The sequence below is a fragment of the Suncus etruscus genome, chromosome 12 (assembly GCF_024139225.1).
Source record: "Suncus etruscus isolate mSunEtr1 chromosome 12, mSunEtr1.pri.cur, whole genome shotgun sequence".
Lineage (NCBI taxonomy): Eukaryota > Metazoa > Chordata > Mammalia > Eulipotyphla > Soricidae > Suncus > Suncus etruscus.
In genome coordinates, this window is record NC_064859.1 from 86,333,701 (window position 1) to 86,351,082 (window position 17,382).

Here is a 17,382-nt window from a genome sequence, read left to right on the forward strand (position 1 = left end):
GGTATAGAAGGAGAGAGAGAGAGAGAGAGAGAGAGAGAGAGAAGGACTTTTGTATTCAGTTCTATTTACATGTGAGTGGTTTGATATCTGTTAACTAAAAAAAGTAATGAAAATTAATGATAATGAATGCTATTTTGATGAGTTTTCCAAGTAGCATAGAGTAGCATATTAATAAGTGCTATAGAAATTGATAAAAATCAGTATATATGCTAAAATAAAAGGGCAAGATTTTATTAGAAGTACAATACAACAAATAACTTCTAAATTAGTAGAATTTGAAAAGTTTGATAAAGAAACTGATTAATATGACAGAGCAAGAACAGAAAAACACTTAAAAAGCAAAGAAAACCAATATTATTTTTGAGAGAAAGAGGATTTCAGGTAAAATAAAGATAGAATGATACGGATACTTTGTAATTTAAAGTGAATTATCACTAAGAAGACACAAATAGTTGAATATTTTTAAATCTAGCTTTCAAGTATATAAAAGGAATTTTAAAAAATGATCAAGTTTAGAAGATTACAATAACATGAATATCAAGACTTATTCAATAACTGTAGTAGTGGGCAGAACCAAGCAGCAAGACTTTCTTTCAAACAATTTTTTAAATTTTAGTCATCATTAGTTACAATATTGTTAATGATAGGTTTTCAAGAATATAATATCTCAACACCATATTCTTCACTATAGTGTGTCCCATCAGCATAATCCCATTTCAGACCATGGTAACCCCTGTTCTGTAAATCATTTCTGAGATTCTATTTCTCTGTCCCTTTGCTATTTCTTTAATATGTTTCTTTATATCCCACATATAAGAGAATGTTCCAATAACATTCATTAAGATGAACTTGTTTGAATTACAGGGGTAGTTTTTAAAATTCCAAAAGCCACATACATATAAACATACAGATATTGAAAACTGTGTAGATGACATTAGCAAAGAGTAAAACAATGCTGTTGTAACTAAAAGTGGCACATTAGCAGAGAAAAGAAAACAAATAGGTGAATGGAAGAGAATGGAGAGACTTGAAACAGATGTGTTTTCTATATGAATCTGGCAGATGATAAATTAGCTGCTGATGGGAATGCTGTCTGGTTCAACACTTATGGAAAACGGTAAGGAAGGTTCTCAGTAATCTTAGAATCTAGTTGCCATATGACCCAGGAATTTCACTTGGGGGTATCTATCACCAGGACAAAAAAAATGTGCATCCAAAGGACTTATGCACACCATTATTCATTACAGAACTCAGCAAAATAGCTAAGAGTTGGAATCAATATATGTTTCCAAACAACAGATGAGTAGGTAATGAAGATGTGGTACATATATACAATGAAATATTATATAGCTGTATGGAGTGATGCAATCATGCAATTTGTTGCTAGATGGATAAAACTGGAAGATATCTTGTTCAATTTAGGAACCAGAAGAGTAAATTCAGTATAATATCACTTATATGTAGTATTAGAATATTTCCTGAAGAAATGCAATGGTTTAAATAGGGGTTGTCAAGAACATTCTATGCTCTTGAGTATAGTGAGGAGAATGAAAGAACTAAGAGTGGAGAAGGAGAAAGTCAGGTGTGAAATAGCAGGGGACAAGGGTCAAGGGAATTCAGGTGCACTAGTGGTATTAAGATAGGACAGAACTAAATATCCAAACCACTCAGTTAACAACTGAAATCATGAGACCCAAACTTTAACCACAAAACTTAAAAATGTATCTGTTCTGGTGATAGGTTGGGATTGGGATAGTAGTGTGGGAGAGAGAGGTATGAGATGGATTCTGGGAACTCTGGTGAAAGGAAGTTAACACTAGTGGTGAGATTGGTGCTAAAACGTTGTATGTCTAAAACTTAACTAATAATAACTTTGTAAATCACATTCTTTATATAAAAGAATTAATTAAAATAATCTGGAGAATAGTTTAGTTGACCTCAAATTTAAAAAAAAAGTTACATTTGTATTAAAACCATCTATTTTTTTTAAGAATTAAGAGTAACTATATTTATAGAACTAGAGAGAAAGTACAGTGGCTAAGAAATTTGCCTTGTGTGTGACTGGCCTAGATTTAATCCCTACAATTCTATATGGTCCTTTGACTACAGCCAGGAAAAAATCCTGAGTACAGAGTCAGGCGTAGTCCTTGAACATAGCTGGATGTGGCCCCCCCCTTCAAAATAAAGTAAATATGTTTAAAATTTAAAAAAAATAAGATGAAAAATTTTCTTTCTGGTTGTAAGCTATAGCTGACAATGCAATGAAGACCATGGAAAGCTGCGAATAGAATTCAGGATCCTGAAAGCAACATGTGCTCTATATTTTATTTATCTCCCCAGCCCTCAATAGGAAATTTAAGGAATATTTCAATAATATTGGAGGAAGGAAATTGTTTCTTAAGCAAAATCTCACAGACACAATTTACGAAGGGACATATTTATACATTTCACGTTAAATTTATAACTTCCTTTTCAAAGAAGGAGTGAATTAAATGAAGTAGTACCCAGGTACTCCTGGCAGTGCTCAGGGATTGAAACAGAATTTGTCACATGTAGGGAAAGTGCCTTCACCCTTACATTACTTCCCTGATCCTAAAGTTCTAACTTTTATACGAACCAAGGACACTATAGAACAATTTCATTGTGAAATCACTGAGCAAGCAGAAATATTTCACAATGTGACTGTCAATGCATAATGTATCAAATAATGTTACAAATAACCAAATAAAAGGCATAGATCATAATATGGTCATTTAAATGAATAGACAATGATGTGGAAAAAGACAATACATTTTAAGGACTGATGCAGATATATATACGGAAGATCAAAATATTTGATAGCAATATGTCAAATATAAAAAATTTTAAAGGTAGCATTTTATAATTAATGTTTGATTAGTCAAACATTTTTAAAAGGTGAAACTGATAAGTGTTGACATGAATTTGGGAATATGGTGGCTGTTTCTTTTACCTTGCCAATGGAGTATATAAAAGTAAAATCATTTTGAAGGGACAATTGCATCATCCAGTACATTTGACAATGTATATACCGTGACCCAATAACTTGGCCCTGACTCACATACCCAGAGAAACTTTTGCATGTGTGAGGTAGCAAGCACACATCAAAAGCTTATTACAGAATTGTTTGAATAATAAATATCTGAAGGAAAGTAATGGTGCATAAGGCAAATGTAAAGTATTTATAAATGAAATACAACATCTACTCCTCTGACTTTATGTGGTTATAGATTTCAAAATCTTCATGTTGAGTAAAAAGACAAGTTGCAGAAGGATAAGTGGCTCAAATTTAAGCAAATCTTGAAGACACAGAAAAGCATCACACCATATTGTTTGATAGACTCATCTATATGCAGAAAAAGTATACAATTGTGAACCTGGCATGAGCTCCAGGATGCTCATGATAGAAATAGCCTATTATTTTTTATGGGGGAAATTTCACATATATGTATATAGAGATAATGCATATGCATTTAAAGATTAACCTCAATGAATAGACAAAAACCACTGCTAGGCACATGCGCTGGCACTCACTAATAACTCATGAATATTATTCGATGCAAAGATGGTGAAGGAATACATTTGCTATGGATGTAGGAAAGAATTCGATATTAACTAAAAGGCTAGTTTTTTTTTTTTTTTTTGCTTCTTCCTCATTGAGCAAAGAAGATTTATTTTTAGGAATCACTCCTGGCAATATTGAATCTGGCTAGGTGCCCCTCCTCCCTCAGTGCTCAGCCAAGTGATGCAGAGCTTTAGGAGCCCAGCAGTGCTCAGGGGCCAAAAGGATTGTCTCACAAAGTTCACTGTGTTGAATTTAGGACTTTTTGAAGACAAGGCATGTGCTCTAAAACTTAAACTCTCTTCCTGGTCCCAAGAAAATAGATACTTCCCAAAATTACTCAATTTATACTTACAAGCTAAATTGTGTTACAATTATGAAATAGTATCCTCAGCACTTCTCTTATTTTTTTTCTCTGCCTCTCTGCACTTCTCATGTAGTGTGATTGCCTACATTTCTGTCATGTTGGAAAGAAATCAGGAAAAGTTTCCATTCATTACATTAAAAATCATGTCCAGAGTCTAACAGTGTTTTTAGGAATAAGAATTTTTTGGTTAGATTGGGCAAGATTACCCACAAGTATGAAGTCCAAGACCATAGAGATAGAATAAAAGATAGAACAGAGGTTAAGATGCTTTGCCTTGTTTCAACTGACCCTGGTTCAATCCCTGGCATTGCATACGTTTCTCTGAGCCCCAACAGAAATGATCCCTGAGTACAGAGTGAGAAGCGATCCTTGAACACTACTAAGTGTGCTCCCCATATCAAAATAAATATGTGTGAGAGAAAGAGAGAGGTCTATTGCCTGTTTTACAAACTGTTCCTGAAGGTACACTAAAATACATGAATTCTACTGCCACAGATTTTGTGAGGGCTGGAAGCCGACTCATGTTCTCCTAGACTGTCGAATGCAATCTGCTCTCAAAGACCATCTGGTTCTTCCCTACAAGATCAGAAGTCGTCCAGCAGCAGCATTTGACATCTACTGGGAACTTGTTAGAAATGCAGACTCTCAGACACCACTCTAGGACAGAATCCACATCTACATTTCCACCAGGTCCCTGTGTGACGTGATCCATACTAAAATGGGAAGAGCGCTGGTGTAATTCAGTAGTTTCTAAACTTGGTAATAATTGCAGAAGTCCTTCCCAACTCTCTTGGACTCCAAAACCCATCACTGCAGACTCTGCTGCCTTTGCTCTCCCTCTCAATCATGCCCTTTTCCTAGTGCTTTTTTACTCCTGGCTTTGTTGCTGTTACTACACCTTTGCAATGGTTCTTTAATCACTGGTTCTTCTGAAACTCCTAAGCAGCACAGATGCTCACCCATATCAGTGGTCAAGCTGCTGCCACTTTTCTCTGCATTGTGTCTCTACCTTCTGGCACTCAGACACCCCACCTTAGATGGCCTCTGTGTTGTTCTTCCTGTTCAGCTACCAGAAACTCCACCTTGAATTCCACCTCCCACATGTCCCTTATTGTGGTAACACCTCTCCTCTGTCCTTTCAATTCAGCCAGTTCATGTTACTGTGCACCTTTCCCATTTCTGACACTGATTCTTTGTTTTGCTAACTTCAGGTAAAGAACAAACAACTACATAAAGAGCTTTAGTATAGATAGGGTGTTTTCCCTACACTCTGTCAACCAGTGTTCAATCCACAGCATAACATATGGTTCCTTGAGTCCATCAGGGGGGGATCCCTAAGCACAGAACTCGGAGTAAGTCCTGAGCATTACTGGATGGATATAAACAAACCTTCATGGTTGCACTCACTTGTGGCATATTAAAAATATTATGTTAATAATATCTTGAGACAACAGAGACAAGGTCCAGGAGGACTGATCCATAGCAGGAAGCTTATCACAAATAATGGGGGAGTGCAGTTAGGACAGAGAAGGGACCAATATGACAAAGATAGTTGAAAATGATTACTCTGGACAATAACTTGGTACTGAAAGGAGAGAAAGTGGCATGCATGATCCCCTTCAGTAATACTATTGCAAATGAAAGTGTCTAAAAGGGAAAAAAAGGAAAAGAGGGAGAAAAGACATGTTTGCCACAAAGGCAGGCAGAGTCAAGGACAGGGGGAGTGAGGGAGGGAAACTGGGAAAATTGGTGGTGGGAAATGTGCACTGATGAAGGATGTTGTACATTGTATAATTGAAACTCAATCATGAATAACTTTGTGATTGTGAAAAATTACTCAACAATATCATGAGCAACATTGCAACCCTCAGTTCTCTCCAAATCTTCTCCACTGAGGATTATCAAGATCAAGGTTTACTAAGATTTTCTTATAAATCACAGTTTTATAGTTTTTATTTTTAATTATAATAACATCTTTATTTAAACACCATGATTACAAATGCACTTGTAGTTGGGTTTCAGACATAAAAAGTACACCCCACCTTCATCAGTGTAACCTTCTTGCCACCAATGTCCCCCCTCCTCCCCTTTCCCTCACCCCCTGCTTGTCTTCTAAACAGACATTCTATTGTCATGATAATTGTTAATGTAGTCATTTCTCTAACTGCACTCACCACTCTTTGTGGTAAGCTTCGTATTGTGGGCTGGTCCCTCCAGCCCTCATCTCTATTGTCTCTGGGTATTATTACTATACTGTTATTTTTTTATTTTTCTTAAATCCCATAGATGAGAGACTATTCTGTGTCTATCTCTCTCTAACTTGTTTAACTTAGCATAATGGTTTCCATGTCCATCATGTATAGAAAAATTTCATGACTTCATTTTTCCTGACAGATGCATAGTATTCTATTGTGTATATATGTACCACAGTTTCTTTAGCCACTCATCTGTTGTCTGACATCTGGGTTGTTTCCAGATTCCGATATTGTAGTGTTGCAATGAATATAGACATGCAGATGGCAGTTTTGTAGTGTTTTTGTGTTCCTAGAGTAAACCCCTTCGAGTGATATAGCTGGATCATATGGGAGCTCAATTTCCAATTTTTTGAGGAATATCTATATTGTTTTCCAGAAAGGCTGGACCAGAGGGCATTCTCACCAGCAGTGGATGAGAGTTCCTTTCTCTCCATATCCCCTCCAGCACTGATTGTTCTTGTTCTTTGTGATGTGTGCCAGTCTCTGTGACATAAGAATGGCATCATTGTTGTTTTGATTTGCATCTTCCTGATGATTAGTGATATGAAGCTGTTTTCATGTGCCTTTTGCCTGTCTGTATTTCTTCTTTGAGGAAGTTTCTGTTCATTTCTTCTCACCATTTTTGATGGGGTTAGATGATTCTTTATTGTTAAATTCTGCCAGTACCTTACATATATTAGATATTAGCTTTATATCTGATGGATATTGGGAATAGTTTCTCCATTCTGTAGGTGGCCTGTATGTGATGTCACTATTTCCTTTGAGGTGCAGAAGTTTCTCAATTTAATGTAGTTCCATTTGTTTATATCTGATTCCTCTTGTTTGGACAGTGGTGTTTCCTCTTTGAAGATGCCTTTAGTCTCATTCTGATGGTGTATTTACCTATACTTTCTTCTGTATACCTTATAGTTCCAGGTCTGATATCAAGGACTTTAATTCATTTGGATTAGACCTTTGTGAATGGTGTTAGAGGGAGGTCTGAGTTTGCTTTTTGCATGTAGTTGACCAGTTGTCCCAACACCACTTGTTGAAGAGGCTTTCTTCACTCCATTTTGCACTTCTTGCCCTGTTGTCAAAGATTAATTGTATGTATGTATGGGGGACATTATCTGAATACTCAGTTTTTAAAAATTTATTGCTAATTTTGAATGTTATTATTATTATTATTAAAAATTGTAGGTACTTGGGGCTGGCGAGGTGGCACTAGAGGTAAGGTGTCTGCTTTGCAAGTGCTAGGCAAGGAAGGACTGCGGCTCGATCCCCGTCATCCCATATGGTCCCCCCAAATCAGAGGCAATTTCTGAGTGTTTACCCAGGAGTAACCCTTGAGCATCAAATGGGTGTGGCCCAAAAAACCAAAAATTAAAAAAAAATTGTAGGTACTTGGTATAGTAACTTCACCTCCTTTGACTTGAAATATATACCTTTATAAACTAGGTCTTTGATTTACCAGACTTATCAGGCTACTCATATTAAACTGACTTAAATTAAGTCTTCTCTTCATGAATTACCCCATTTTATATTTAAAAAAGAAAACAAGATAGTGTGGTAATAATTCCTAAAGAGACTAGAGATAAATATCAGGATGACCAGTCCATGGTAGGAAGCTTGATACAAATAGCAGGAAAGTGAAGTTAGGACAGAGAAAGGGCCACAATGACAATGAAAGTTGGAAATGATCATTCTAAACATAAACGTGGTGCTGAATGGAGATAAAGTGATAAACATGGTACCCCTTAGTAACAATATTGCAAACCAGTGTTAAAAAGGAAAAAGGTAGAAAGATAAAGAGAGACAAGAGAGGGAGAGAGAGAGAGAGAGAAATATAGAGAGAACAAAAATGTTTACCACTTAAGACTAGTAGAGAAGTGGAGAGGCTAGACAGTAGAGAGGGTGGAGGAAAGTGGGAGGGAAGCAAGGTTATTGGTGGAGGGAAATGTGCACTGGTGTAGGATGTTGGACATTTTATAACTGAAACTCCATCATGAACAACTTTATAACTGTGTATCTCATGTTGTTCAATTAAAATTTATTTTATTAGAAATAAAAAAATCTCCCCATTTCTTAAAGGAAAAAAATAAAAATGATTATGCCTCATATATAGACTATATTGCAAGGGTAAATATTTAAAATTACTTAATTTTTAAAACTATTTTTAACACTCTTCATTTACCAAACTATCAGTATTTATAATTATAGTTAACACAAATATGTACATATATTTGTGAAATCCTTAAAATAATGTTTTTAAAAATCTCTTAATTGTAGATTTTATGGTTATATACTTTCTACATTTAAAGCTAACTTTACATATTAAAACACATGGTTCAAATAACATCTTAAGCATAACTACAGCACATAAAAATATAAAAGTGAATTCATCCTTGTTGCGACTTATAATACCCTCTTAGCTTTTCCTTCATCTCAAGTATTTCCAGGACTTCAGCTGATTATAGGAGATACATGAGAGTATTATCAAGGAGTTTCAAAATATACTGAACAGTCATTTTGCCACAAACAGCTGGTTTGAAGTTACCTTCCATTGTAGTCTAAAAGGTTGAGAGCTAGAAAATGTATTTATTAAACTCTAAGCCCAGGTTCTGTCAGGGTCAATTTATTGTTATTAGTAAGAAGGTAAGTATTAGTATGCCCCTAATAAATGTCATTGGACATCCATCTATCCATCCTCCATCCATCTATCCATCCATCCATCCAAATCATGAATTGTCAATTTCTCTTATTATAGGGTGAGTACATGTGTCTATTATTCTCAAATGGCTTAAGGATGGTGATTTCATTACATTATACATATTCTTCTGGATCATATTGCCGATTATGCTTGGGTATTTTGGGGTGTGTGTGGTGGTATTCTTTCCTTTGGATAAAGAACAGATATTCCATAGTTTTCTTGGAGTTTTAGATCTTTGGGGCAGGTGGTTGGAGGGTAAAAAGGTCCTCCAAAATAAAGCTCAGGAGCCGTGTGGAAGAAGCCTGCCTTAGCATAGATTCAATTCAAGGCCTGAGGATGCACAGTATACTGGAATCTTCCCTTTCATGCCAGGAATACCAAGTCTTCCTTTACACACAGGGGAAAAGAATTCTTTTCCCACAGTGCTAAGGCCCTCCAGGCTAGCTATATCTAGAGGTGCTCAATGGTGCTTGGAAACCTTGTAATGTCTGGACTCTGACAGGGCCACACACATACAAAGTTTGTGCCTTAACTGCTGTATTAGCTCTTTGCCACTAACTGTGATTTCCTATAGTCAGTAATATTCAGAGTCAAAGAGCAGTAGGGTCTAATTTTCATCTCTTCTTCAGTTTCAGAAATATAGTTGTCTTCATCATGCTTATAGGCACTTGAGTGGAAATTCATGTCAAGTTTCTATCACCAGGAGTGCATGAGGGTGGGGAAAGTAATCATTTATTAATCAACTGCTGTTCATTAGCCAGGGTATTGCCTTTATTTTATGCTTCGCATGGCTCATGCTGCTTATCGCTGAGCACCGACTTCAGCTCTCACTTCCTTGTTGCCCATGACCAATTGATCTGGCTAGGTCTTTTTCTTCTTTTTTAAAGAAATTTTAATCTAATGTATTAGTTTGCAATTTTAAAATTATCTACTATTCCCACTAAGATGTAAGCACTTTGAAGGTAGTAATTATGAATCTTGAATAGGTTATTTATCTCAATTTATTCCAACATGTAAAGCAGTTTTTTTATTAAGTTTTTTTAACAAACCCTTCCTTCATGTTAGAGGTCTAAAATGAGTTTATGTAACATCCTTGCAATTATATCTGACCAGAAATGCTTTTATTTACTCCTATTTTGCAGATTTTACAATTAAAATAGCTGTCACAATTATTGTACAACTATTATTTTATTATGAGTTAGAATAAATGCTCAATAAATGATTTTTAGAATGGTCAAGTACTTTATTGTAGGACCATCGTATGAGGTCAGACTCTGGTTCTGAGTAGAATTCACCTGGATGTAGGCTCTCCAAAACTGATCATGGCACTCTGTTCTGCATGACCTCCCAGGGAGTTATATTTTCATGACCTTTCCCCATTACTTTAGGAAACACTGATTTGATGGCTGTTGTTTCACACCATTCCATACATTAAAAAAAAAAAAAAACTACCAAGATTTTTAACAATTCTGGTAGAAAGGAAGATACTGGTTGCATATTCTTGCTAAAAGGATAACTTGTGCACATGTGAGCTTCTGATGTTCCAAGCCCAGCCCATCATACAGTGATATAAACCTTCTAGGGCTAGGTGGTCAAGGGGACTGCAGTCTGGCCCAGTGCGAGAAAGCCAAAGTCTACAACAGGAGACAGCACCCAAATCCCCTTTCTCCAGGCTGCCAGGAAGAACATTTCTCTTTCACATGTGCTTTGTGAGCCATGCTTGCTGCAGCTGCCTGTTGCCTGCCAAGGCACCGCCTCATCGGACAGCCATAATTTGGGTCATTACATTCTCTTGCGGGCAGTAATGGCATTTTTTTTTTTTTTGCTTCCTAGATGCAATTGCTGTGTGCTCGCCTCAAGGGAGGGATTATTGATTGCACCTTCCCTTTGGTTGCTGGCTCCCCCCGCGCAGTGCTGAAGAGGCAGAAGCAGGCTTCTGTTGCCCCCCCAGCTTCCTCAGCATTTTGATTTTGCCAGACTTCTTTGGTCACTGCGAATAAAATACACCTTAGGAGTGTTCCCACCACCACCGAGCACTATGGTTTGGGACATACCATAGTATTTTAGGACAGAAGGAATTTTTAAGGGCCACCCCAGGGAAGTGTGAGTTTTCCTTTAAAATAAGCCCTGCGAATTTTCCCCACAGAGATCTATTTAGTCCACAAGTTTCAGGAAGCTTCTCTGCTCTGAGAGGCATTCTCCTGGGAGAGAATTGTTGCACTTCTCTTACCTGAGCTCAATTCCTTTCAGGAACTAGGTTTGATGAGCCTAGAGATAGTCCAACAGTCTAAGAACATCCCAAGCATTTGCTCCCCCAGTGTTCAACTCCTGGCTCCATGTGCCATCTAAAGCATTGCAGAGTGCAGTCTGGAGGCCCTTAACACCTCCGAGTGGCTCAAGAAACCCAGTACCACAAGACTTGAGCAGCAACTTATCTTAATTAAGGCATTGAATTGAATCAATGGTTTGATAGACTGAGAATCACCATTGGATGATCAGACCACCGGTGAATAGTTTAGGAACACCCTTTGTCCCACCAAACATAAAGTAGGTTTGAATGAAAGCTGATAAGAAGAACGTTCTCAGGGTAAAGCCAGAACTCAGAGTCTGGAATTAGTCAAAAAGCATTCTTTCTATCTATCTAGTCTGAACCCAGGAGAGGGCACAGGAGAGGAGCAGAAGCTTTTACCATCCTTGGGCACTGTCTTTATTCTCAGCCTTTTCCAAGGCTGCAGTGCAGTGGGTGCTTCCACCAGCCCTAGAGTCAGATCAAATGGGATCCGGTGGGAATCTGCCAATTAGTCCCTTAGGAGTTGGCAGGAACTCCAGGCACTTCAAGCACTTTCCTTATTTGTCAAATGAAGGGGTTGCTCTCCGTATGCAAGGGTTCAGATTTGGGGGGTGTTTTATGACCGTAAGAAGCAGTCACATTTCTGTAAAATTTCAGATGGGTTCTTGACACAGAAGCTTCTTGTCTTCTGGATCCAGGAACCTTGAATTTCAGGTGACTTTGCCCATTTATCTGCCTCTGCATTTGACACCAATTCCCTAATTTTGGAACTGCTTAGATTAGTCTTTGTTTGTAAAGACCAGGACATGGGTGGTGAACAATATCTCTGCAGGATCCCAAGGAATAGGAACAGAGGACATTATTACTCAAAGGATCTGGAAGAAGCACAAAATGTATCTCCAGAGACTGCACAGAAAGGCCAGGGCAGAGTTCAGAGAGACACAGGAATAGAGAATAGACCTAGCCACATATTCTTACTGGAATCATTGGGCAGGATACTTGGGATTTGTAAATTTGGGTAAACCTCAGGGGTTCTTAGTGAAGATGCTTCTCAGGCAAAAAGTACCATGAAGGAAGTGGAGATTGCTGATTACAAAGGCTCTTGGGGGAATCCTGTAAGGAACTAAGTGTTCCCATGACACTTTGGCTGGTAGAGCATGTACCTGCAGGAAAGACAAATATCCAGCTAAGGTCTCTTGTAGACTTCTTATTCAAGTGGATGTGGAGACAACAATCACATGGACCAACTTAGCTCAAAATGCCCATGGGGCTGACATCTTCATTCCCCACAAGACTGACTCAAACTCACTATCCTTTATCCCTCACTTCGAAACCTAGTTTTTATATTGCCACGAACAATTTCTTTTTTAGCAGTACATAAACTTAAGAATAATTTTTGTTTGCTTGTTTCGGGTTCACAGCTGGCTGTGCTCAGGAATTACTCCTGGCTCTGCACTCAGAAATCTTTCCTGGCAGGCTTGGGGGACCCTATGGGATGCCGGAGATCTAACCCAGGTCATCTGCATGCAAGACATATGGGCTGTTTTATAGCTCTAGCTTCGAGAATGATATTTTTGATGAATGATTTTATTATTTTTATTTTTTTGCTTCACAATATTAATTTTGGGGGATGTTTTTTTCTGTATTTCTTTGATGGTTGAGAGTGACTGGTCAAAGTTTTAATTTTCATTTTGATTTTTTCCTCTAAGGTAATTTCCCTGAATTTAAGAAGGGAATGTTAGTAGGCCCTGGAGTCTTAGTTGAATTCTCTTCCCTCTCTGAGAAGAGGGGAAGCCCATGTGAATACTTGCTCCTCTTCATAAACAACTCAGACTCAAAGTAAACACTGTCAGCAAAAACCAGGACTTGGTAGTCTCTTTAAATGTGAGCTGTGAATTCTCATTTTATGAGCTCAAGTCCTAGTGTATGCGAGAGTAAGAGAGTGCACTTTGGCCATTGAAACGCCTGTTCAATCTGGATAGGAGCTGGTATCTGGGAGGTTGTCTGCCTGGGCTCCGAGGAGGGAGGTTGGTAGTTAGAGCTGTGCCACAACATTGTGATGGGGACAGTCACAGCTCCTGGGGGCTGTTATCAGGAGCACAGATGATTGAGTGTGAGCCAGTCACAGGTCAGAGATGGAGGAGAATATTCTGTTGATAATGAAGTCTAAACAGCTTGTATTATTTATAGGGACATTTTTTTTTCTGGCCTCCGCACTCCCACCAAGCCAGTCAGCATTGAAGATGGCTTTGTTGCCAGGCACCTCAGCAGGCCCTTCCTGAAGACTCCCTCTGAATTTAGAAATCCCATTGGCAGTATGGCTGACACCGGGTGTGCCGAAGAGTTGAAGAGTTGGGAAACTCACTTTATGCTTGCTTTCAAGGGCAGACATTCAGCCCTGCTAAATGACTAGATTTTAGCAAGTGACTCAATTCCTAATACTCTTTCTAGCAAGTAAGGAAGGACCAAGAGCTATGTCTGTGTGGTCCTAACTCATGTTCTTTAAAGGTATGCACAGTAATTTTCAGAAATGAAGCAAGCAGTACCATTAATCCATGGGTGTCATCTTTGTGCAGGGGCTATGCTAATCTTCTCTGTATCTTTTCCATTTTAGTATATGTGCTGCCTAAGTAAACACACCTTTGACCCATGGCATCCCTGTCACAAAATTTTGCATATGACTAGATCTTGAGGAAGCTCCCCACGTCCTGGAGACAGCCCCTGAAGTAAGCTACATCTGAGTACTGAGTTTACATACAAGTCTATCATAATATGTATGTTTGTGTATATGTGTGTACCTAAAAGGGTACATATGCAGAGATACCAAAAAAAAGACCTTCAATTCTTGGGATCATTAATTAGAGAAAGAAAGTCTGGATTCTTCTGAAGATGTTTGATTCTTGGATCTGTACACACATGCAAACACTCACACACACACACATACACACACACACACACAAACTCACACATACATACACACACAGTCAGTAGGAAGTGTTGTTTTAATTTAATATATAAAGTCTAATGTCCTAGTGTTGGGTGAGTTCTTTACCACTTTCAACGGCAAGTCTGGAGAAGGGTAGTAGAGGCAGAAAATTTCACAGGCAGTCAATTAGTTTCTTAGGAGTCAGGTTGCTTTATTCCAAGGCCCTATCTGCCATATGCTTTTCCTCCCATGGCTTCTAGGTTAAGCCTTTTCCAAGCAGCTTCTTCCCTGCTGCTCTCCTCTGGCTTTCTCCCTCTGTCTTCCTTTCATCTGGTCACCATGCTTCCTTGCTTCTTTTCTGCCTCCTCTTCCCCACCAGGCAACAGGTTATATTCTTTATTTCAAACCAAATACTCCTCCTAGATGTGGGTGAGTCTGACCATCCAGGTGATAATAGTACAGGGATTTGGGGGAGGGGGACTTTACATTTTTCACCTTCTTTGTATTTAAAAAAATGATAAAAGTCACAAAGCTGGGGCCGGAGCGATAGCGCAGTGGTAGGGCATTTGACTTACATGCGGGTGATCCAGGATGGACTTCAGTTAGATCCTTGGGGTCCCATATAGTCCCCTCAAGCCAGGAGCAATTTCTGAGCAGAGCCAGGAGTAATCCCTGAATGTCATGGGTGTGGCCCAAAAACAATCAAACAAACCAAAAAAAAAGAAAAACGTTACAAAGCTCTTGTTTTCCTGTTCTTCACCAAAAACAGAAACTAATATCATAACCCAAAGCTTCATGTAGGTATCCCCTTTCCCAGGAATCACCGAACTTCATCTCTTCTCTTCCATTTACCATCAAGGACATTCAGCAATTGTTTCTCTGCCTGCAGAAGGTTTGTAGAAGCCAAGAAAAAAATATCTGAGTTTTCTTTGCATTAGTATTTTATTTAAATTCTGGTTAATTCAAGAGACAGTATAGAAGCTAGATATTTGCTCTATCTAGAAATGGTAATTAACTCCTGGTTAAGTGAATGTATGTGATTTTTTCCAGTTTTTGTATTGTCTTCATCTCTATCTTCTCAAAGTGTTATTTGCAGTAAGTCATTTGTCCCTGTGAGCTAAGTGGGCTAGCTTCAGTTGTTTTAATAAAAGCTTTCACCTTCTAGGACAATGATCTAGTGCTTTGCGTAGCAGCACAGGTATGCCTAGCTGGGCTGTCAGGCTTCTCTGCAATGGTGGGGCATGTTAAAGAAATGCCCAGTATGATGATATTTGGAACTGATCACTTTGGATAAGAAGTGAGTGCTGAATGAAGATAAATTGATATGCATGGTACCCTTAATTAACAATAATGCAAACCACAGTGTCTAAATGGAGAGAGAGAGAGAAGAGAAAAGAGAGAGGGAGAGAGAGGGAGAGAAAAGAGAGAGAGGAGAGAGAGATGAAAATTGCTGCCTTAGACCAGAAGCAAGCAAGGTAGGAGGGAAACTAGGAACAATGGTGGTGGGAAATATGAATGGGTGAATGGTGTACACTGTAAAACTGAAACCCAATGATAAACAACTTTTTAACCAATGTTTAAATAAAGGGGAAATAAAAGAAAAAGAAACTCTCCTGTGGCTAGGGCAAATAGAATGGAGGAAGATTTGGAAGCTCAAGAGTCTTTATTTTAAATTTTATACCTTATTTCAGGTTTTCTCACCTTGGGGAGAATGAATCTGGAGCAGGGGTCGTTGCAGGAAATAATGCAAACCAAACTGAAGGTGAAATATGTGTAGTCTGAGAACGTTTTGCCTTATAGGAGAAAGAGAGACAGAGAGAGACAGAGAGGGAGAGTGAGAGAGTGAGAGAGAGAGAGGAGAGAGAAAATGAGAGGAGAGAGAAAGAGTGAGAAAGAGAGAAGCTGGAACTGCAGTATTTATCAGGAACTAAACTACTTCCATAGACAGGGGGAATAAAGGCAAAGTGTCTGTCTAAAAATTCTACCTGCATAGGTGATTTTTTGACATATAAAGAAGCCATCTTTGTTTAGGGAGAAAATCAGTTATAATCTAACAGTTGAGTAAGAAAACAGGAGGCAACTGGAGGAGAAATGCTATTAGTGGGCGAGCTATCTGAAGCAAACTCAGTCTAATCTTAACTACCCACTATGAACTTTGGTCATGTCTTCTGACACACTGGTCCTCATATAACAGATTCTCAATATATAAGATTTAAGAATGTACTCTACATTGTTCACACACATCAGATTCTTCCAGATGTAAGAATTTCTAAAACTTTCACTGGGGCCGGAGTGATAGCACAGCGGTGTTTGCCTTTTAACCAGCCGATCCAGGACCTAAGGTGATTGGTTCAAATCCGGGCGTCCCATATGATCCCCTGTGCCTGCCAGGAGCTATTTCTGAGCATAGAGCAGGAGTAACCCCTGAGCACAGCCAGGTGTGGCCCAAACACAAAACAAAAAAAATAAATAAATAAAAGAAAAAGAATTTCTAAAACTTTCACATTATATCCTGAAAATGTTTCCTTATTTCTCATGTTTACCTGTGGAATTTCATACTGGTACTTTGAGAGGCAAGACATTTTGTTATCCAGGTACAAAGGAGGAAAGGTACATCAGGAAAGACTTATCATGAATATTGGATGGCACTTCTTGCCAGTTTCTTCACCACTGAACTAATTTCTTCACAGAAGTTCTTTTGAGACACTTCACTGGTTATTTCTTTCCCAGTATTATTCTTGGCTGAAAATTTCCTCCCTTTTCATTGCTACTCATCCTTTCTTCTACACTGAATAGAGGAATAGCCCATTTAATAACTGTGGATAAACTGATTAAAGCTCTGGGTAATAAATATGCACCCTTAGGAGTCCAGAGAATTTCATCTATACATGAGAAGATTTTGGATTTGAAACAAGAAGGGTTGGATATACAGGGAGATGAAGGAGAAGTTATCAATTATAAAGGCATTCATCTGTGATATCAGCTCTAACCACCTGGCAAGTACCTCAGGAGAGGGTGTTAACATGTTGGTAGGATGGCCCTTGGAGGCAGGGAGAGAAAGTGATGGTTTGAATGATGTAAGGTAAAATGACTTCCATAAGTAAATTGGCAGATGGGGGATCAAAAGTCTCAGAAAAAATGAACATAACAGAATGTGATATATAATGTCAGATTGAAAAACTTGCCAGCTGGTTATTATATGTAGTAGAAAGACCCAGAGGATGTTCCGATTCTGAATGTAACAAGAGAAGTACTAGAAAGAAGGTCACCAGCAT

General features: G+C 38.3%; 1 non-coding gene across 1 annotated transcript; it reads right to left on the minus strand.

Moving 5' to 3' along the window:
* Positions 1-13,712: 13,712 nt before the first annotated feature.
* Positions 13,713-13,819, minus strand: LOC126025256 (U6 spliceosomal RNA). The gene has a single exon (XR_007501290.1). It is a non-coding gene; the product is annotated as a U6 spliceosomal RNA (small nuclear RNA).
* Between the last annotated feature and the right edge of the window lie 3,563 nt (positions 13,820-17,382).